The sequence below is a fragment of the Spermophilus citellus genome (genome assembly GCF_964194105.1).
Source record: "Spermophilus citellus genome assembly, chromosome: 7".
NCBI lineage: Eukaryota > Metazoa > Chordata > Mammalia > Rodentia > Sciuridae > Spermophilus > Spermophilus citellus.
Window position 1 is genome coordinate 135,107,869 of NC_138188.1, and position 10,747 is coordinate 135,118,615.

At 35.7% G+C, this 10,747-nt stretch overlaps 1 pseudogene across 1 annotated transcript; it reads left to right on the forward strand.

The window, feature by feature from the left end:
* The first annotated feature begins 528 nt into the window (after nt 1–528).
* LOC308653412 (tRNA (guanine(10)-N(2))-methyltransferase homolog) lies at nt 529–1,840 on the forward strand (annotated as a pseudogene). Its single transcript has one exon. The product of its transcript is annotated as a tRNA (guanine(10)-N(2))-methyltransferase homolog (transcript).
* Nucleotides 1,841–10,747: the final 8,907 nt, after the last annotated feature.

A 10,747-nucleotide genomic window follows, 5' to 3' on the forward strand; every position in this document is an offset into this window, starting at 1 on the left:
GAGTAAGTGAGAAAGAGGAAATTCCATTGGTCTCCTGCTCTTTCTTTTATAAGGCATTGAAGCTTTGCAGCTCATCTTCACTCTGGGGTGGGTAACAGGATGGAGATCAGCTGCTGTTGTCTTTGGAAACTGGAAGACAGTGGAAGTAAATAAAAGAGTAGAAAACAAGGCTGTGATGTGATATCAAATTTTAGTTATTTAGGTGATGTGGGGCAAAGATATTTAGAATGGAACTTTCTAGAATAAAGGAATAGTGATAAGAGAAGATCAAGTTTTTTTTCAGGAATGAAAGGCCCAAGAAGCTCAGGAGTAGAGATTGGTGGAGAGAGTCATTTCTAAAGAGGTGGATTTGGAAGGCAGTTTTTGTTGTTGTTGTTGTTGTTGTTATTGTTGTTGTTTAATTAAAAGATAAAATGTGAGATGGCTCTATGCAGGGAGAAGCCAGCAGGCCCATGCAGGCTGCCCAGGAGTTTAAAGAGTTTAAAGCCAGCGTCATGGAGGGCAGCCACAATGGCATTGTGATGCACTCTGATCAGGTATCTACTGCTCATGGCTCAGGAGCACCTGGATTCTACATTCCGAAAATAAAATCTTTGCTTTCGTTTTCTGGAGGTCAGTTCATCAGCAGTAATGAAACTTATGGAACGTCTCCATTTTGGATTCTTAGTCTTCCTTCTGAAGATATTAAAAGAAACTTAATGAAATGGACAGTATGTGCCAAGTAAATATTTGAACTATGGGGTCATGGAAGATCTCCTGAGGAGCTGTACAGTTCTCTTAAATATTACTTTGTGGAGAAGATGGTTCTATTTCTACATTCAGACTCTACTTATAAAAAAAAATTCACATTTAATGAAACATTGACCCAAGAAGAAAAAGTCTAATGAATGGATGCACCTGAATTTCTACCTTTGGAAGAAAAAGAGAACTTAAAGAAACCACAACATATATTCTCTATTTTGGAGGATTTTGGTTTGGACCTTTATTGTGTCCCTGAGAATCCATATGATATACATTTTGGTAGATGGATTGCAGGTGGACAGAGAGCTAATTGAGTCACATAGTATCAAAAAGAGACACTTTATTGGAAATACAAGCATGGATACTGGCATATCATTCATCATGGAAAAACCACAGAAAAGTGAAAGAAAATGATCTTGTCTTTGATCCATTTGTTGGAACAGATGGCCTTCTGAGAGCATCTGCTCATTTTGGTGCATATGTAAATGGGATAGACATAGACTGTAATACAGTTCATGGCTTGGGAAAGGCTTGTAGGAAAAACCAGCAATGGAGAGGACCAGATGAAAATATCAGAGCAAATCTTTCTCAGTCTGATTTAGAGAAGTATTACCTTGATGCCCTGGTTTCAGATGCATCTCAGCCCTCCTGGAAGAAGGGCATATATTTTGATGCCATTATCTCTGATCCTCCATATGGTATCAGATAATCTCTCAGAGCATGTTTACAGAAAGAAATACCAAGGGGGATAGAAAAATGTCCAGGAAGCCATGTTCCTGTTTCCTTGAGTTGTCACCTGAGTGATAAGTTTTTTGACCTGTTGAACTTTGCAGCTGAGACCATTGTATTAGTTAGAATACAAGTCTATTGGTTACCAGTGTATACACCAGAGTATATTGAAGAGATGGTACCCTTGTATCCTTGCATGAAACTCATCAGCAACTTCAAGGAGAAGCTTTCCAATCATACAACAAGGCTCTTGATCACAATGGAAAAGGTGAAGAAATTTGAGAGCTGGTACCAGTATTCACATATGCTAAGTGATCATTTTCTTCCATACCAAAGTCATAATTCCTTCCATGTGAAATATTTCAAATAACAAAAAAATTATCAAGGAAAAAATCCAATCAGGAATGAAAATTAAGATTTTGACAATGAAGAAAGATTAAATATGTGACAGAAAAGACACCTGGAAGTGAAATTTCATACATAATCCAGAAAATGTATATCATTTCAAGGTTTTTTTTTGGTATAAAAAATGCTATGAACTAAATCAAACAATTTAAAAATTGTATTTCAGACTATTCTATCATATGTTTTATGAGGTAATTTGAACCTTATTTGAATTTTATTTATACTTTCAAGTACTAATAGAGATTGACTCAACAGTTACATTTTACATTTTTTTACAATTAATTTACAAAGAAAATTAATATTGATTTTTTTTAAACATACATGCCAGATATGTTATAGGCAATTAATAGCGTTAAGATTTATTCATATGGAAAATTAGTTTGTTTTCTAATTGTAATTGATTTACACTGCTACCAATAAACTTTATTGATAATTTTTTAAAAAAGGATAAAATGCCCTATAGGGTATATTATGGTTTAGATATGAGGTGTTCTTCAATCACTCCTGTCAGACAATGTAAGAAAGTTTGGAGATGAAATGGTTGGGTTATGAGATCCTTAATCAGTGCAGTAATCCACTGATAGGGATTAACTGGTTGGTAACTGTAGGCAGGAAGGGTATATCTGGAGGAGGTTCATTGGGATTGTGCCTTTAGGATTGATATTTTGTCCTTGGTGAGGGGAGCTCTCTCTCTGCTTCCTGATTGTCATGTCCTGAGCTGTTTTCCTTGATCATGCCTTCCACCATGATGTTTCCCTCACCTGGGACAGAAAGCAATGGAGTTGGCTACTATGGACTGAGATCTCTGAAATTGTGAGCATGGAATAAACTTTTCCTCCTCTAAAATTGTTCTTCAAATGCTGGGAAAACAGGAAATCCATATGTAATAGAATAAAATTTAACCCCTATATCTCACCCTGTTCAAAAATCAGCTCTAAGTGGATCAAGGACCAAGAGATTAGACCAGATACCCTATAATTACTAGAAAAAAAAAGTAGAAGGGGGCACTTGTAATCCCAGTGGTGGATTGAGAGGCTGAGACAGGAGGATCAAGAGTTCAAAGCCAGCCTCAGCAACTTAGTGAGGTGCTAAGCAATTCAGTGAGACCCTATCTCTAAATAACATATAAAAAAGGGCTGGGGCTATGGCTCAGTGGTTGAGTGCCCCTGAGTTCAATCCCTGGTATCGAAAACAAAAACAAACACCAAAACAAAACAGGAAAAAGTAGTCCCAACTCTCCAACAAATCGGCTTGGGAATTTCTCAACAAGACTCCTAAAGCACAAGAAGTAAAATCAAGAATCAATAAATGGGATGGTATGAAACTAAAAAGCTTCTTCAAAGAAAAGGAAACAATCAAGAACATGTGCAGAGATCTTAGGATTGAGAGAAAATCTTTACCACCAGTACCTCAGATAAGGCATTAATTTCCAGGATATACAAAGAACTCAAAAAACCTTAACACCAGAAAAATAAATAACCCAATCAATAAATGAGCAATGGAACTGAACAAACACTTGACAGGACAAGCAATATGAACGGTCAAAAAATATATGAAAAAATGTTCAACATCCCTAGCAAATAGAGAAATGCAAATTAAAACTACACAGAGATTGCATCTCACCCCAGTCAGAAGGGCAGTTATAAGAAACACAAGCAACGATAAATGTTGGCAAGGATGTGCAACCAATTATGGAAAGCAGCATGGAGATGCTTTAGAAAAATTGGAATGAAACCACCATTTGACCCTGTTGTCCCACTCCTCAGTCTATATCTAATTAAAAACAGCATATTACAGTGACACAGCCACATCCACATTCATAGTAGCTCAATTTACAATATCCAAGCTATAGAAACAACCTAGGTATCCCTCAATGGTTGAATGGATAAAGAAAATGTCATATGCACAATGGAATACTACTCAGCCATAAATAAGAATGAAATTATGGCATTTACCAGTAAATGGATGGAACTGGAGACTATTATGCTAAGTGAAATAAACCAATCCTCCAAACCAAAGGCTAAATGTTCTCTCTGACTCGTGGATGCTAACCCACAACAAGGAGGGTAGGGAGGTGAAGAATAGAAGTACTTTGGATTAGACAAAGGGAAACAAAGGGAAGGGTGTGGGGAGGGGAATAGGAAAACCAGTAGAATTAACTTGTTATAACTTTCCTAACTTTGTATTTGTCTACACAACCAGAGTAACTCCATATAATGTACAATCATAAGAGTGGGAACCTAAATAAGTTATATTCTACGTATGGATATTCTGCCAAAACACTTTCTACTGTTATGTATAATTTTAAAAGAATCTGGAAAATGGGGGTATTAGCATCTGTTTATAACAGAGGATTACATAAATTAGTGTAGAAAGTCCTTAATACAAGGCTTGACATATTCCAAACACCCTTTAAAGGCATTTTTGGTCTTAAGGGCAGATTCACATTAATTTCTCAAGAGATGGTTTTGTATATCAGAATGAAAATTTGTTAACATGTCATTGGGATTAGTTGGTGAACATTTTTGGCTTGTCATTCTTTCTCTAAAAAAAGTGCATGGGATTTTAAAAATTATAATTATTAACCTATATTAATTGTACAAATTAATGAGATTCATTGTGAGAGTTCCGTGTATGCGGACATTTTGCATTGATCACGTCTCTCCAGGCTTCTACTATTAATGCTCTCCCCTGGCACCCTTCTCAGTCTGTAGTAATTCCTCTATCTTCGGGTCACTTTTTTTTTTTTTTAATTTCTTCACAATGAGAGAGAACATGAAATACTTGACTTTCTATGTCTGTTTTATTTAGCTTAATATAATTATCTCCAGTTCTGTCCATTTTGGTTCCATTATGGCTAGATACTACTCTATTGTGCATAAACATCACATTTTCTTTATCCATTCATGTGTTGACAGATACCTAGCCTGATTTCATACCTTAGCTTTTAGGAATAATGTCACAAATAAATATGGCAATTATCATCCCAAGGTTGCTTGTGAAAGCAGTATAAAAATGGAATTAGTTCTGTGAGTCAAAATGTCAATTAGGACTGTGTAGAAGAGAAAAGGTGCAATTCTTTTCCTGAACTATCATGAGGGTCACAGTTGAAACTCCTAAATGTAAGATAGGTCAACAAAATTGTAAGTAACTTATTTAATCAAAGTTTTATTTGGCAAAATAGTCTTCATAAATGAAGACCCCAAACCCAAAGCATACTTTTGATTTTTATGCTTAGGTTCAAAGAAGAATCTACCACCATGTAGCAGCAGAACTGAATGAAACAATATGATGTAATGGTAATAGAACCCAGCATGTTCAGATTGCTCTTGGATAATCTGTACCATTCCTTCCTCCTGAGTATGAGGCAGGAACCCTCGGGAATGAGGGTCTCTTAAGAGAGCAGCTTTTGCTAGGCTAAGTAGCTTGCTTTGAGTGAGAGGAGCTTAAGTTTCTATGACATGCCTAGGGAGGAAGAATTGTGGTTTCTATGAGTCGCTTACTGGGAGAAAATGGGCCAGTGAGCAAACAGAAGAGGATTAGAAGGACGTCATTTCTAAAGTCCTCCAATGTTCTTCATTGGCCTTCAAGGGTCATAGTTTGGGTACTTGTTCTGAGCCCCAGTGGAGATATTGGAAGCATCAATTTCTGTACAAAGATAGGTCTAGCAACTGGAGGCATCTCTGCCCATTCTCTCACTCCTATTTATAATGTGCGGGTTGAGACTTTTTTTTTTTTAAATCTTAAGAGATGTTAAGATGTTAAGAGATGTTAAGAAACCAGTTAGACCCTTTAACGTTGAGACATTTTTTTTTTTTTTTTGCGTCTTTAAGATTTCTTTTCATTTATTTGCTCAGGTGCTTAGAATGCTTTGTAAGTTTAATTTTCTCTGGGTGACCTTGCTCTGAATATTTATTTACACCGGCTTCATCACTTGCTCTGCATATGCTCAGCCACTCTGTAAAATGTAGTGCATAATAATATGTAAGCTATTGTTATTTTAATCAAAAGGACCTCACACCTCTCCTTTAACCAATTTCACTATTTTCTATAGAACATAGCCCAAATTTCCAAATTTTTAGATATAAATGTCTTCAATTATGGCCCAGTTATAATAATCCAGACTTGTTTCTACTGCTTCCCAAAAAGAAATCAAGGCTCCTTAAGATCAATGAACATAGCGTAGTTCTGTATTGCCAAGACTGCCGCCATCTGGCTTTTCTTCATTACTATTTTCTTTATTAATGTTAATCCCTCCTTTCTCTGAATTCTTAACCACTTATTTTATGTCAATCATTCTCAGAGCTTATTCACTTACTGTTCTATACTATTTTTATCTATATTTTTCTCAAAAACAACAAAAATTAATAGTTTAATTTTGGTTTCTATTCCATTTCCCACAGAGTTCAAAGTAATTTGTGTTTGTGTTAAAGGGGGGGAAAAGTCAATAATATTTAAAGCATAGTGGATAAAATTTTATTCAGGACCATCCAGACAGGCACAGAGACGTCTGCAAAAGGGGTGTTGCAATGGAGGAGGAAGATTAGACTCACCCTCAAATATAGAATGGGCAAGTTGGAATATTTATAGTCAAGGAACAGGGTTAGAGGGCTCAAGGGTCAAAAAATTGCTTAGAGGAAGTATCAGGTGTATATAATCATCTTTCTGCCACTATAATGAAATCCCTGGGGTTTATTTAGCTCACAGTTTTGGTGGTTGAAGGGCATTGTACTGGCATTGCTTCTGTTCTGATAAGGCTCCTCTTGGCTGTGTCACATCATGATGAACAGCAATGGCAGGAGCACAAGTGGGAGCAAATAATCACATCTCAATGCTGGATGCTACAGAGAAGTAGGTAGGGCCAGTCTCAGGTTTTTATACAACTCTCTTGTATGAAGAGGTCCCAGAAAAACTACATTAATCCCTTTTCCATTGCAGCACCTTCAATTGATGTAAGGACATCCCACATGGTTCCACCTCTCATAGGGTCTCGCCCCCTTGGGGTACAGCCAGCCACTCTGAGGAGCAAGCTTTCAACATATGGACCTTGAGTAACAACAACAACCAAAACTTAGCATCAGGTAAGAGTTATTATGACTAAACTTACTTAACAGGCTTTGTTATGGTTTGGATAAAAGGTATATGCCAAAGCGCTGGGTTAATTCAATTGATGGATTAATAATTTGAATGGATGACATGGTGGTTACTGTAGGCATGTGGGACATCAGTGAATGAAGTAGGTCATTGGGAGCATGTCTTCAGAATTATACCTTGTCCCTGGCTCCTTGCTTTCTCCTCTTCTTCCTGGCTGCAATGAGCTAAGCAACTTCCGCCTCTCACTCCCTTCTGCCATGATGTTCTTCTGCCATGCCTCTGACATTCAGCAATGGAGTTCACCAATCCTGGACCAAATCTCTGAAATCATAAGCTGCAAATAAACTTTTCCTTCTATAAGTTGTTCTTGTTGGGTATTTTGGTCGCAATGAAGAAAAGCTAACTAACACTGAGTCCAAGTTGAAGACAGTCCATGGTGATCAGATATTACCTGGTGGACACTAAGGATGAAGAACCTGATTAGATATTATAGGTGATCAGAAAGTGATGATGGGACTTTGTTAAAATGACTTAGTTTTTTTTTTTTTTTTTTTGCTGAAATTGTATTGTATGGGGAAGTGCACAGATGGGACTAGGAGAAGATTCATAAGGCCCATTTAATTTTGGTCAAATGGAGAATCTTGGTCACTTGGTGCTCAATACTAGTGAATTCACTGAAAGGCAGAATTCCTTGAATTCCTATTTCCTTAAAAATGTTCCTACTCTCCTCAGAAGGGAAGTATTTATAATAATATATTTAAAATAAACTTCTAAAGATAAAAACAAATTTTCAATTCGATAAAAAAATTGAAATTTTTAATCTCAGGAAGCTGATCTTTTTTTTTTTTTTTAAGAAAATGTTGGCTTTCAGTTTTTTGCAGTCCCTTGTAGGACACTGAAAATAAATTTTATTTAGTTAGATAAAATTAAGTTGCTTTTCACTCTAATTCTCTTCCGCCTGAAGAGCTTTGAGGAGAAATGAAGCGAATCTCACTTTAGAGCAGGTGCAGAGGAAGGCAAGACCTATGGGGTTCTTAGTTTGGCCACCAGCTGGAGAGGTTTTATATAATTAGACTAAAGAAGAGCCTGGGAATCAGAATTTTAAATGTATCCTTTATGATTCTAATGGTACATAGATGAGAATCACTTATGGGAAAAGGAAATAACACTATTTCAGCACACACAAGATTTAGGGCCAGGTGTCATCAATGCAGCAGTCCCTTCCTCAGCTACACTGTGGACTGTGTTTCCCTACCTGCCCATTCCCTGCCAAAGCTTTGAGCACCAGAACATTGAGAAAACCTAAAATGGGCATTTGTTTTAATAATAGGTGATAAACATAGAATTTAATATTGAGATAAAATACAATGGGACTCAGGATTGGTATCAGCAAACCCAGTAATGGGGGGAATTTACCTATAGTGGTTTTATTGGGAGAAGAGTTGTTCATTGCTCTAGTTAAAAAAAAAAAGTGCCTTTAATTCATGTGTGTGATACTGAAAAAAAATTTTGTGGGAATTTTTTTTTTTTATTTTAAGGGAGAAAATTAGAGTGAAAATATCTTATGATCTCTTCAAGCAATTATTTGAATTGGTACGTTTCATTTTTTCGTATCCCAGCATATTTGATCTTCATTTCTTTCTTAGTATCATCTTTACTTTTTATTCCCTTTTTACTTACATTAACACAAGTTCTTTACCCTATGTCCTCCCTTTTTAAAGAAAGTTACTTTTTACAATGTCAATAAAAATAGATATTTTTTTGTTGTATTTGAGGGAAAGTGAACTATTTATAACGAAACAATAGAAGAAGTTGTCTTAAACACATCTTTGAGACATGTATTGCATATATATTTGTACATATATATATTTGTGTATTTATTTTTGTACATAGATACAAATTTTGAAGCACTTTGTAGGGTAATAAAAGATTTTCTAGATTTTTCAATTTCTTTGAAAAATTTGTGAGCTTTTTTCCTCCAGAATTTTTTATCTACTCCCGTTTATTGCAAATAATATCCATTGAAAGAGGAGAATTATAGGCAGATCCATAGAAAGATTAAACAATATCCAGTGATTTGATAGGCTAGAGCCAGATATAGTACAAGGTTATGAAGTCCATAGGCACCAGGCAAAGAAATAAAATGCCATCAACTGAATGTTAATAAAAGATTGTACACTGAGCCACAAAAGTTATGTAATTTGTTCATGGACTTATACTGCTAACTCTTACCCTTCTGAGGGCTCCCAGAACTATGAGACAAGCAAAGGAGAAGAAAAATTAGAATATTACCAAGGAGATAGTTAGGTGAGTGTGGTCAGGGATATAGTTTTTATTAATCCTAAATAACCTTCTAGAAAAGATAAATTTTAAGTCATGTTTTCAAGGGAATAAGGGGTTGAGGGGCTTATAGAAGATGAAGAAAGTAGATACAAATAGAATGAGTTGAAATGACCTGAGATAAGGCGTAGTAATAGGGCAGTTAAATGGAAAGTAAATTAGTTTGGATGCAAAGGAAGTTCTTTGCAGTACATAATGAGAAATTAATTTGTTAAGGTTGAAGTGGGAATTCATGCTGGACTGAGACTTTGAAGCCCAAATTAAATATAACATGCAAGACAAATTGATGGAATAATTTTTTAAAAGTTAAAAGAAAGGCCAATTTTCACAGCTGTATACCAAACTCATTTCCATAGCTAAGTCACATTTTCAGTCTCCCTGTCATTAAGTGTGGTTGAAGGGCTGAATTTGGGCCAGTGGAAGAACAGACCTCTCTCTAGGCTCTTCTAGGCCTGGTTCAAATTCTCCATTGTGTGATCCTCCATTCTCCTCTTCTCTCTTGCCTTTTATATTGAAAAGTTCAGAATGACCTTGAAAGCAAAGTGTTGAGGATGATCCAGTATCTGAAGCCAGAACCCCTGAATGACCCTGAAGCAGAACCCTCAGCCCAAAAAGAGAAACACAAAGCACTGGACTGTCTACTTAACTAGAGGGATTTGATAGGCAAGGACCAGACATGGCATTAGTTGGTAAAGAAGTCTATAGTTTTGGATGAAGAAATAAGATGCCACTAAATGAATGTTAATGATGAACAAAATAATACCATTTTGAGGAAAAAAGAAAATCTTAATCACTGAAATGGTGGATTTACTGTTATAGGAGTAGCTAGCTTATCTAATACAAACAAATTATATTATATTTTCATTATTTTATGTTAAGGGAATATTTAGGAATATAAGATAAATTGACAAGGATATAAAGAATGGATTTGTAATTTATTATTATTCACAGAAAAGTTTTCTATAAAGGTATTTACACATATTTATCCTTTCTGATAACTACTAATATCCTAAAATTAAGCAAGTTTTAACCCCGAAAACTTGGATTGGTGACTTTGTATTTCATATCCATACAACTTCATCATTGTCATTGTTATCTCTGCTAAGAGGCAGTGAGTCCTTTGGTAAGATGAATGGCAGTGGATTTTTGACAAAGAAGATCAGGATAAAGATAAAAGGAAATGGTTCAGCATGGAGTGGCTACTGGACAGAAGAAGTAAACCAGGGTGGTGTCATGTGATAAGGTTTAGGGCTTGCTACTACAAAACATGGCACAGGTTTACCTGTATTTTGTTTTTGCTTTTTTTTTTTTTTTTTTTTGGATGGGAGACTCTCCATTATTCTTATGAAGTTTTCTAAGTATTAAAATATTATATTAAATAAGTTTGTATGTTTTTCTATTTGGTCAATCTTTTTTTTATAAGGACCTTGGATGTGAA